This window comes from Microtus oregoni, unplaced genomic scaffold (assembly GCF_018167655.1).
Source record: "Microtus oregoni isolate MIOR12 unplaced genomic scaffold, Mior012 000079F_ref0000094, whole genome shotgun sequence".
NCBI classification, from domain to species: domain Eukaryota; kingdom Metazoa; phylum Chordata; class Mammalia; order Rodentia; family Cricetidae; genus Microtus; species Microtus oregoni.
This window is the reverse complement of record NW_024544537.1, coordinates 5,543,336-5,555,071: the sequence shown is the minus strand read 5'-3', so window position 1 is coordinate 5,555,071 and position 11,736 is coordinate 5,543,336. Positions and strand designations below refer to the sequence as shown.

Here is an 11,736-nt window from a genome sequence, read left to right as displayed (position 1 = left end):
TTAATTAATCCAATTACAAGATTATCAGTTAAGAGCCATTAGTGTGGTGGCCATTCTCTTAATTCACAAAAAGGCTTTAGCTGTTCAACTGTGGGTGAGTCTCTTTTCCCGTTTGAGATTGCAACATTCTCCTTAGATTGAAACTACTTCCACTAGCTTGTCCCTGGAGCTGAGTATGGGGTCTTGCGATTAATTTGTTGCTGCTCACCCCATGTCTTCTGACTGCTTTCTTCTTTGCTTCTGCTCCTCACAGGCTTTTAATGGGGCTCATCATGAATGGTGTCCCTTCCAAGGAGGAATGGAGCCTTCCATTCTCTGCTAGTGCTGCTACCACCCTCTCCCCCAAGTTGCCAAGAGTTCTGTGAGCACCTTGAGAGGGATGCTGCCCTGGATCTTGCCCATTACCTCACCTCCCACCCAAAATATACAGAGACTAGAGCAGAAGCTGCCTTTTCTGGATGTTTTGCTGAGCTTTTTCTACAGCACTTTGAAGCTGAGGTGGCCCAGGCCACCATGTTCTTCCCAACTTTTTTGGCCCCATTGAGCCCTGGTGTGGAGATTGCATCACCATATGACTTGTACCTTGACATCTGCAGTGTGGGTGGAGCCCTGACTGGGTTGGACCCATCTCTATCTTCTGAGGACCTAGCTGGCCCTTTTTCTTCTTCAGTCTCTTCCACCTCTACATAATCCTCAAAGTCAAAGCTCAAGAAATACTTTTCCATCCATTAAATGGGTTTCTCAGTCAGAAGTACTGTAAGAGGTATCCTGTAATGTCAAGGGGGTCATTGATACTTCCACCCCAGCTAGACTTCTGGAGATCAAACCAGGCCCTCCAGTCCTAGGTGGAAACAGCAACTCCAACTCCTCTGGTCATGCTGGAACAATTGGTAGGGGATTGGCTAATGATGGTACATCCCCTGGGGAGAGAGATGAACTCACCACTCTGAGAGGCTGAGACTGAGTCATAGAGGAGGATCCTTGAAAAACAGAGCAGGAATAGGACAGAGAGAATAGATGCTCAGTTTTGTGGGGGCTGAAGAAGCTGACCCTGACCCAGCAAAAGTGGGTCATGGAGGAGAGATGACTGAGCTAACCTTAGGGGGAAGGGGGCAGCCTCAGTGACAGAAGTGTCACCTACTGCTCTTAAGTGAAAGAGGAGGAGGCAGAAGTCACTTAGAGTTTTTCATATCAACCAAGGCATCTCAGGCCAAACTCAACATTCCCTGTTCTACTATCACTGATGTCCACACAGCCATAGACCTAGAGATGCCTGACAATGAGAACACATTTGTAGTAAAATTAGAAGGCCCTTCAGAGAACATTCTGGAGACACCTGATGCACTTCATGTGAAGGCCTGGTTGCCTGACATCCAGAAGCGCCTAAGCCCAGGACCCTTCCCTGTTATCAGCCCCATATCCTATGACCCTTTGCCTGACCCCTGGGACCTCCTTCCTCACAAAGGATAACACAGACAGTCTGATTTTCCCCTGCCTGAATCATTCAGGGAGTCTTCTCAACCAGGATCTTCTGCTGAGATCCAAAGAAAGTAATGATCACCTGTCATAGGAGGCTTATGGGGGCCCTTCTGACTGGCCTTCAGCATCCTTCTCCCCTAGTTCTGCCTCCCACGTTGACTCAATGGAACTGATTCCCCTAGAATTGCCCCATCGCATTCCCATTATGTAAGGGACAGTTAATCTCCGCTCAGCCCCCTACCCTCCCATGGATACTCCAGAAGCAGCCACAAGGACATTCCTGTTCCAGGAGAGTCAGGGGGTGTTGAGGGGGATCAATGCCTCTCAAGATATCCCCATTTCCATGGCATGCTTTGTCGACCCAAGGCTGGAAGGAAGCACTGACTCCCATGGTGACTTCCTGGTAGGTAAGAGTGAGAAAATATATGGTGAATATGTCCTCACTTTCAACTTCCATGGCAGGACCAAGCATCTGTGTTTGTCAGTGAATGAGGAGGGTCACTGCCAGGTCCAACATCTGTGGATACAGTCCATTTTCAATATGCTTGAGCACTTCTGAGTGCATCCCATCACTGTGGAGTCTGGAGGCTCCAATGATGTTGCCTTTGTCAGAAATGTGCCCTTCTAGTTGCAGCAGGGCCAGGAGCAGCCTGGGAGCCATACCACGGTGTGCAAGAGTGATTGGTGCTGCCCTGATTCTAGTTATTTTGAGCAAGTACTCAGACAATGGGCCACGCAGCTTTAAACCCATTAGGACTGGTACTCCATGTTGAAGGCAGTCCTTGACCCCTCAGTTTTCCTCCAGTGATTCTATGTTTATAATGATGCAGTAGATACCCAAACCCGTGCAAATTTGCAATTTGGACTTAATGTCACCCTAGACATGCTTATTGGCCATGGACAATACACTGATTCTGTATCACAATCCATGATTGGCCTGCATGCCTATTTCCTACAAGTGTCTGATCTAGACTTCAAGGCCCTCAAACTGTACACCCCAGGACATTGTTTCCACAATCTTGTCCAACAGGCAGCAGAACCATTTCCTGAATATTTGACCTGTGTCACCAACATTGTTAAAATGTGTACCCCATCTGGCCCTCCCAAAGATATCCTTATTAAACAGCTAACCTGGGAGGGGCTCAATACCATCACCGATAATGCCATTGCACCTCTTATAGATGAAGATATTCATAAGTGGGTCTTAGCCACCCATGATATTGAAACACAAAACAGGCTCATTTCTATCCTTACAGCTTCCATCAATGCCTTATTCAATGCCAAACTTGACAAGGATGATAAATCCACCCCAACAGACTGTACTTGCTTTGAAATATCTCAGAGTCTGTGTTGTTGCCTCGACATTTTCTCATCCCCTACCCCCTGGGAAACAAGGCTCATATCACAGTCAGCAACAACAAGCCTGCATTAACTACAAAAGACCTCAACATAAATCTAGATACATAGAACATGATAGAATAGAAAGTGGGAAATAGCCTTGAACACATTGGCACTCTGCTTCATGAACAGGAGACAAATAGAGCATACATTAATATTGACTATTAATAAATTGGATCTCATGAAATTAAGAGTATCGGTAAAGCAAAGAACACAATCAAAAGGACAAAGCAGCATCCTATATAATTGGAAAAGAGTTTCACGATCTTCACATCTGACAGAGTGCCAATTTCCAAAATATGTAACGAATCTGAGATTCCATCATACACCAGTCAGAATGTCTAAAATTAAACATGCAAGTGACTGCTCATGATGGAGAGGATGTGCAGCAAAATAAAAATTCCTCCACTGCTGGAGTGAGTGTAAGTTTGTACAACTACTTCAAAATTCAATATGGTGGTTCCTCAGAAATTTGAGAACCAATCTACTGCTCGATCAACTAATACCACTTTTGGGCATACACCCAAAAGATGCTCCATCATCCCATAAGGAGACTTGACAACTTGAGCAACTTTATTCATAATATCTATAAACTGGAAACACCTAGGTGCGCATCAGCCTTTAATGGATAAATAAAATTTGGTACATTTACACATGAACTTTTACTCAGCTGTTAAAAACAATGAAATCATGAAATTTCCAAGGAAATCATGGAGCTAGAAAGAAATATCCTCAGTGAGGTAATAGAGGCCCAGACAGACAAATATGGGATGCACTCAGTCATAAGCACATATTATCTATAAAGTAAAGGATAGCCATGTTCCAATCCACAGATCCAGGGAAGCTAAGTAGCAAGGGCAGCTTAAGTGGGGATGTTTGGATAGCAATGGGAAGGGAAATATAATCATTTTTTGTGGTTGAATTATGGCCAAGTGGGGATGGAACAGCAATTATCTTGTGGTGAGGGTTAATGGGGAGAGTACTGAAAGACAGGCCACAAAAATAATGGGAGGGCATTTCAGGGTGAGGTAGAAACCTATTGCAATGGAAACTCCCAGGAACTACAAGGGTGACTCTAGCTAAGATTTCAAGCAGTAGGGAATATAAAGCCTGATGTGGCCATCACCATCTCTGGCACTTTCGCTGGCTTATGGGAACCTCTTACTCACATTGATTTGCCTTGTTCAGTGTTAATAAAAAGGAAGTTGCTTAGTTTTATTGAAACTCAATATGCCATGTTTTGTTGATACACATGGAAGGCTTGCCCTTTTCTAAATAGAAATGGAGAATTAGAAGTGGGGGGTGTTCAGAGTAGAAGGGGGAAAGGGCTTGGGAGGAGATGAAAGAAAGGTAACTGGGGTCAGTATGCAAAATAATAGTAATAATAATAATAATAACCAGAAAAAAGAACATCTTTCAGGCTAGAGAGATAGCTTAGTGTAGAATTGCTTACTGAACAAGTAAGAGGATCTGAGTTGAATTTCCAGTCCTCAAGATAAAAAGCAGACAACATCACATGCTTGTAATCCCAATGCTAGGGGAAGGTTACAGAAAAGGATACCTGGAACTCACTGACAGGTCAGACTACACCAGAGGTTGTCAATTTGTGAGTTATGAACCATTTATTAAACATCTATATCAAAAAACTATTTAAATCATAATTTATGTCAGTAGTAAGGGTAAAATTTTAAAACAGCAATAAAAGTACTTTTATAGTTGGGGGTCACCACAACATGAGGAACTGTTTTAAATGCTTGCATCATTATGAAGGCTGAGAACTACTGGTCTAGACAGTTGTTGAGATTCAAGTTCAGTGAGATCTCACACATATCTCTCTCTCTCTCTCTCTCTCTCTCTCTCTCTCTCTCTCTCTCTCTCTCTCTCCTCTCTCCTCTCTCTTTTCCTTTGTGGCAGGGTTTCTCTGTGTAACCCTGGTTATCCTGGAATTCTCTCTGTAGACCAGGGTGGACTCAAACTTATAGAGATCTGCCTGCCTCTGCCTCCAGAGTTCTGGTATTAAAAGGGTGAGTCACCACTGCTCTGCACCAACACACACTTAAAATGATAAAAAGTAGGTCTTAAACAACTTAGAGCTAACATTGTGTTAAATTACAAAAATAAACTAAATACTTTGATTTTCAGATGAGGTATGAGATTTAACTTGTGGTGGTTTGAATAAGAATGTTCCCTCCCATAGGTTCACATATTTGAATTCTTAGTATATTCCTAAACATATATTTTTATATCAGGGAGTGGAACCATTGCAAGGATTAGAAAGACTAGGATCTGTGGCCTTGTTAGAATAAATGTGTCTCTGGGGTGGACGTTGATGTTTCAAAAGCACATACCTGGCACAATGATTCTTTCTCTGTTTGCCAATCATAAAGTAGCTGTTAACTATTTCTCCACCATCATGATTGCCAGGACATCCATGTTTGCTGCTATGCTACTGTCATGTTCATAATGGACTATACTTCTAAAGATGTAAGCAACGCAGCCAGTCAACTGCTTCCTTTTATAAGAATTACATTGGTCATGTCACTTCACAGCAATACAACAGTGACTAAGGACCCATTCTTATACAAATGTATTGGAAATGCTAACTAATGCTAAGTATTCTCTTGCCAGTATCTGCAAAATGATTTACTGACATTTTGATGTGGATTTTATTGATTGTGTGGATGAAGTTGCAGTGAATTGATATTTTAGCAATATTGAGTGTTCAATCCAGATCCATGGCCTACCTCTGTTTTCTTTAAATTTTCTTGGATTTTTTTAAAACAACCATATTTTGTATCAAAGTCAAGAGAAAGAAAGAAGTTGTATAAATGTGACATGAAGGAAGAGATCCTAATTACTTTTATTTACTGATGAGATGAATGGTTATGAAATAACTAAAAAGAATATACAAAGAAGGAATTAACCAATCAAGCAGCAAATTTCTAAAACTAACATGGAACTCAAAAGTGGTACAAGTTACAAGGGAGACTTATAACACTTATAATTCTGTTAAATAAAAAATAGAACTTAATAAATAAAACATAATATATCATTTATAACAACAACAAAAAGTAAAGTATGTTGATATAATATCAAATAAAATATGTCAAATATAAAATACTGATAACTTTTGTTTTTAAATCACAGGGAAATTAAAGAAAAAAGATATGTATTTTGTGGTTTTGGATCTAAAAACTCAATGTTTCTAACAAATCAGTTTCCCGACTTTATTTATATAATAAATAAAATTCATGTCATAATTGCAGTGAATGGTATAACAGTTAATGAAATTTATTTAGAAATAAAACTGTAAGTTTCTAAAATTTAAATCTTAAACAACCTTTCCTTACAAAACTGAAACAGTAATTTTGAAAGTTGACTATGAAACTCTCATAGGCATAACAAAGTATTAGTAGTGAAAGATAAATAAAACAACCAGGAAACCCAATCTCTTCTATAGGGAATAAAAAAGAGGTAAATATATAATCACATAGCTAAACAAGAATTGCCAATGGCAAACCCAAAAGAACTTGAACAATAAAATAATGAAATAGTGCTGTTCTTTTACCAAATCACAAAATAAGGATCTATAAGAACACATTGATAAAAATAAATATCCAAATGATGAATTAATAAGAGATATATACAGATTTCCCATTTAGATTTCTAAATAATTTACGTAACTAGTCTGCCTATAAGGGGGTAAAACTTAACTTCAAGAAACTTAAGTTAGTGTTGTATAGAGAGACTTCTGTAGTTGATATTTTTTTACTCTTTTGGAGGGTCCACAACACAGCTCCCAAATAAATTCACATGGAGTCTTATAAATGACTTATAAATGTCAGGTCTTAGGTTGACTTATTTCTATACAACTTTTCTTAAATTATTTTGTCTACCTTTTGCTTCTGGGCTTTTGTCTTTCTCTATTTTATACACCTTTCTTCTTGCTCCAAGGCTGGCTGTGTAGCTACGTGGTTGGCCCCTTGCATCCTTCTCTTCTCTTTTTCTCATTCCTTCATCTATTCTTAGATTTCTCCTCTCTGTCTGCCAACACTGCCTATTACTTCTTTGCCTTGCTATTGGTCATTCAGCTTTATTAGATCAATCAGTTGTTTTAGAAAGGCAAAGAGTAACACAGCTTCACAGAATTAAATAAATGCAACATAAAAGAATGTAACCCATCTTTGCATAATTAAACAATTTTTCACAGTATAAACAAATATAACACATCACAAACTAATATTCTATGACATATTTATTCCAGACATGTACCAGATGAGAAAAGAGAAAAAAAAATGTTCTTAGCCTTGGAGAAACTTTACACATTCTACTTCTATGCCTTTGATTAAGATCGGCATCAATAGTGATGTAGTATGTCAATATTACATTCCTCTCAGGTATACATCTTAATAAAAAGGAAATCAACCTCTATGGTTTTTCGTCCTAAAGTGCATATCAAACAAATAACAATGTTTCACAAAATATTTGAAAAACATTTCTCAAAACTGTCAAAATCAAAAAATATAGCATAAGCAAACATAATAAACTTGAGGAAGCTAAAGAGACATTATGGAATGCAACCTTACACCCTAGATAATATTTCTGTATAAACAAAGGACATCAGAACAAATTAATGCACTACAAACAAATATGAAGTTTATTTAATAGTGATGTTTAATCCTTAGTTGAAACAGATGTTGGATATTAATGATAGAAAAAACTGGGTGTAGGATGGCTGAGAACTCTGTGTCTTGCCTTTGTAACTTATCTGTAAATATTAACCTTTAATAAAATAAAGATTTATTTACACCAAAAGTAGATAAGTGCTTAGATATAGACACATTAACAGGATTTGGGAGGTCCGGGTAAGAAAAATTTGGAGGTTAAGGATGTTTATTACTGATAAAGTGGCATTTAAACAATGTCTTGAAGGGGACAAGAATTAATACCCATAAATTTGGGGGGAAGAGTGCCACAGGTATCATTTCATAGGAAACCTTAGTGCAAAGGAAAAAGGAATGGGTACAACAAACATATTTAACAGGATGAAAAAGGTTAATTATGGTGCTGGAGAGATTGCTAAATTCTTGTGCTAGCCTTTCTGAGCCTCCTTATTACCCAGGGAAAGGTAAGTGCACTGTCTGCCAGTTCTCATCCCCACAATGCAGGACACCCATTCCACAACTCCATGATATAGGGCAATCAGATGGAACAGGGATTCAAGTCAAAGCAGGAACTCAGTTTATTACTGTGAGCATCAGCTTATATATGTTAAGTGACATCCTGTGATATGGGGGGTACCTCCAGCCAACGAGAGGTAGCCAAACCCTCTTTTTGGCTAGAGAGACATCTACCTAGGTTTGCTATCTCATCCTCACTCAAACTCAAGCCAGGCTTTTCTATGTCCTACAGGCCTCGAAGCATAGACCCTGAACTCAGGCCAGGCTTTTTTTCTGTCCTACAGGCCTTGAGGTACAGGCTCTGAGACAATATTGGCTCCAAATCTCCACTTTTTGTTTTATATCTCACCCTCAACCATGGTCACCAGGCCAGAATAGCCCACTGCTGAGAGAGTACGGGTCAGGGCAACCACTATAAGGAGTTTCGGCCTGGATACCCTCAAATTGAGAGTTCATACTTGGAGTGAGATGTGTCGAACCTAACATAATGTACTCAAAGTGCCATGTACCTGTTGTATCTGTTTTTGGAATGCTTGTTTCAGCCTTTGGAAAATGCATGAGCCAAAAAGACACATCAATAAACAAATATGAAGGCGTAAGTCACAAACAATGCCACACCAGTTTGAAATTATGATTAATAGGGTGGTATTTATTTAAAGGGGAAAAAACTTACAGATCACTGTCCCAGGCAACAGCCCTCTACACAACCAGGAAGGGAGTCTAGTCGCTGGTGGAGCAGGAAGTGAAGAGAGAGAGGAGGGAAGTGGCCACTTTTTTAAAGGAAGAGAGACCACGCCCCAATGGGCTGGTATCTCAGCAGCTATAGGCTGGAGGACTGGGAGGACCTCCCGCAACACCACTTCAAGAGGAAGATGGGCATCGAAGAGGCTCATTATGGAGTTTGATAGCCATTTGGTCAAGAAACTGCTCTTGCCTGGACTATTGCATAAACTGGACACAGAGAACCCACAGAGAGAGGACTACTGAACTTGCCTAAGGTGAGATGACCTGATGGAGGAAGGTCATTGGTTAAATACAAAGAAACTGCTTGGCTCTCATTGGTTAGAGATAGGTGGGAGGAATAAACAGAACAGAACGCTGGGAGGAAGAGGAAGTGAGCTCAGACTCCACAGCTCTCCTCTTGGGAGCAGACGCCTCAGAGAGATGCCATGTTCCGTTCTCCTCGGCAGACGCACACGATGAAGCAAGCCGCCAGGTTAGACATGCTGAACCTTTCCCGGTAAGACCAGTACTCACAGATTATTAGAGATGGGTTTATCGGGATGTGAGAATTAGCCTGTAAGGGTTAGAGCTAAAGGGCCAAGCAGTGTTTAAATGAATACAGTTTGTATGTTGTTATTTCAGAGCATAAGCTAGCCAGGCTGCCGGGGTGCTGGGGATGTAGCCCCGCCGCCCTTATTACTACAATGATCTTTTGGGGTTCCTGATTCATGAAAGAGTCTGCGAGACATTTGCAAGACACAACAGATAGTGACTGAACTGACTTCGAATTTTCCTAATTTATGGAAATGTCTGCTGGATACCATGGGCCTGAAGGCTGAAGATGGATGCCCCAATGGTACAGAGGAACTTTGGGTGACTGTCCAGGAAGTGAGATGTCTCTGTCATTTCTCGAGTTTTAAAAGTTGCTTTTTTCTTGTTTGCTTAGGTAGTATTGTATATTTCTGGAGTCTTTGATGGAGTTAAGAATAGTTAATTATAGTTATAGTTTTCCTTTGTTATGATAAAGATTATTGTAACTTTTACTTGATAACTGTTTTGTTATATGTAATTTTGCTATGTTAAAGTTAAAGCCTTTTTTTTTTTGTTTAAACCGAAAAAGGGGAAATGATGGAGGAAGGTCATTGGTTAAATAAAAAGAAACTGCTTGGCCCTCATTGGTTAGAAGATAGGTGGGGGGAGTAAACAGAACAGAATGCTGGGAGGAAGAGGAAGTGAGCTCAGACTCCACAGCTCTCCTCTCGGGAGCAGTCGCCTCAGAGAGACGCCATGCTCCCAGATCCCAGGCAGATGCATGTGATGAAGCTCCGACCCAGGATGGACATAGGCCAGAATCTTCCCGGTAAGCACACCTAGGGGCGCTACACAGATGATTAGAAATGGGCTAAATTAATATGTGAGAATTAGCCTAGAAGAGGCTAGATAGAAATGGGCCAAGCAGTGATTAAATGAATACAGTTTGTGTGTTGTTATTTCGGGGCATAAACTAGCCATGTAGCCGGCTGGGGTGCTGGGGACACAGCCCTGCCGCCCTTATTACTACACAAATAATCATTGCTTCAATTAAGGAAGAGATAAGTGTGGTAAGCCATGGGGGGGGGGATTAAACCAAGTCTCATAGGGGGTCCTTGAATTAAATGAATCAATATCTTCTCTTAACTCATCTAGGGTTCTTGTAAATATCCCAAAATGGTCCATATAGAAACAACATTATTCCCAAAGTGGCCTGGAAATTCCTTCCTGTTTTATAAACAGCAAGTGCAAGTCTTTTCTATTTTGTAAGGTTACCCTTGCTAAGGAATTGAAAGACTTTTGTAAATAACATAATGCAATCCACCCCACACACACATACAGTCTCCAATAGTAGAGAAAGTCCACTTGCTTCCTGGACATACATAAAAGGGTGTATGTAGAATGGCATGTCTCCTAAGGACATGAGAACACCCAGGCTCATTAGGGTAAGATGCCTGTGGTAGGGTGCACCCCCGAGAGCCTCCACATTCAGGTCTCCCTTTGGTCCCCTGGATTCTGTCTCCCATGACCCAGCTCCCATGTACCAAATCTCAGAGGTCAAACATCAGATCAGACCACCATGTCCAGGGTATCATCATCTGAACTGTCTGGTTTAGTATCCCTATAGTGCCAGCACTTGACAGGGTCCATGCCATCTTCTGTGTCTGGTGGGGACTTCCTGCCTGGACCCCAGTCCCCATGAGAAGAATCAACATGATTATTGCCAGGAGGGTTGTCTGAAATAGAAAAATAGGCAATACTCTCCTCAAGGGTTAATCTCCATTGGGCGGTGGTTATTTTTTCTTTTCTTGAGTTTGAATTTAAGGGTTGTCCACCATAAACTCTTTCTTTCTTTATTGGTCATCTTGGTCTTCCTCATTGTCCTGAATGGAGGGAAGAAATTTTAAATTATGAGCAGGTAACTATATAGGTGTTTCCCCTTTGTTTGGTCCTTAGAAGTTCAACAGAATATCAATTGCAGCCTTCTGTTCCCCATGAGCATTCCTCCTTTAGGTCGCACAAACCATTTGTTCTCCTTCCCTCTACAATTCATTGCTGTGTCCCAGCCCCTAACTAGAGTAGATACCCCCTGCCCAACCACAGTTCACACCTTCCAGAATGCTGTGGGTGCATATTCCACTCATTCAGTCAATACCCTTTAAGATACCAGCCCATTTGGCTGTGGTCTCTGATACTCTAAAAGCAGTTGTAAAGCATGCACACTTTCTCTTGCTTCCAGCTGCTAGACTCTGTTCTGGTTCACCCAGTTGACTATTATCTAGGGAAGTGATTTGTAAGTTTTCCCATAAATAAATTACCCTTTTATTATTCATAATTCTGAACTGGTGTGAGAGAATTTTGTGACTTCCTTCATCACCAGGAGACTAGGTACACTAGTCAAAGACCTCTTTTCGTGGTCTCTCAG

General features: G+C 40.7%; 1 pseudogene; it reads left to right on the top strand.

The window, feature by feature from the left end:
• The first annotated feature begins 272 nt into the window (after positions 1 to 272).
• On the top strand, positions 273 to 1,570 carry LOC121441621 (annotated as a pseudogene).
• Positions 1,571 to 11,736: the final 10,166 nt, after the last annotated feature.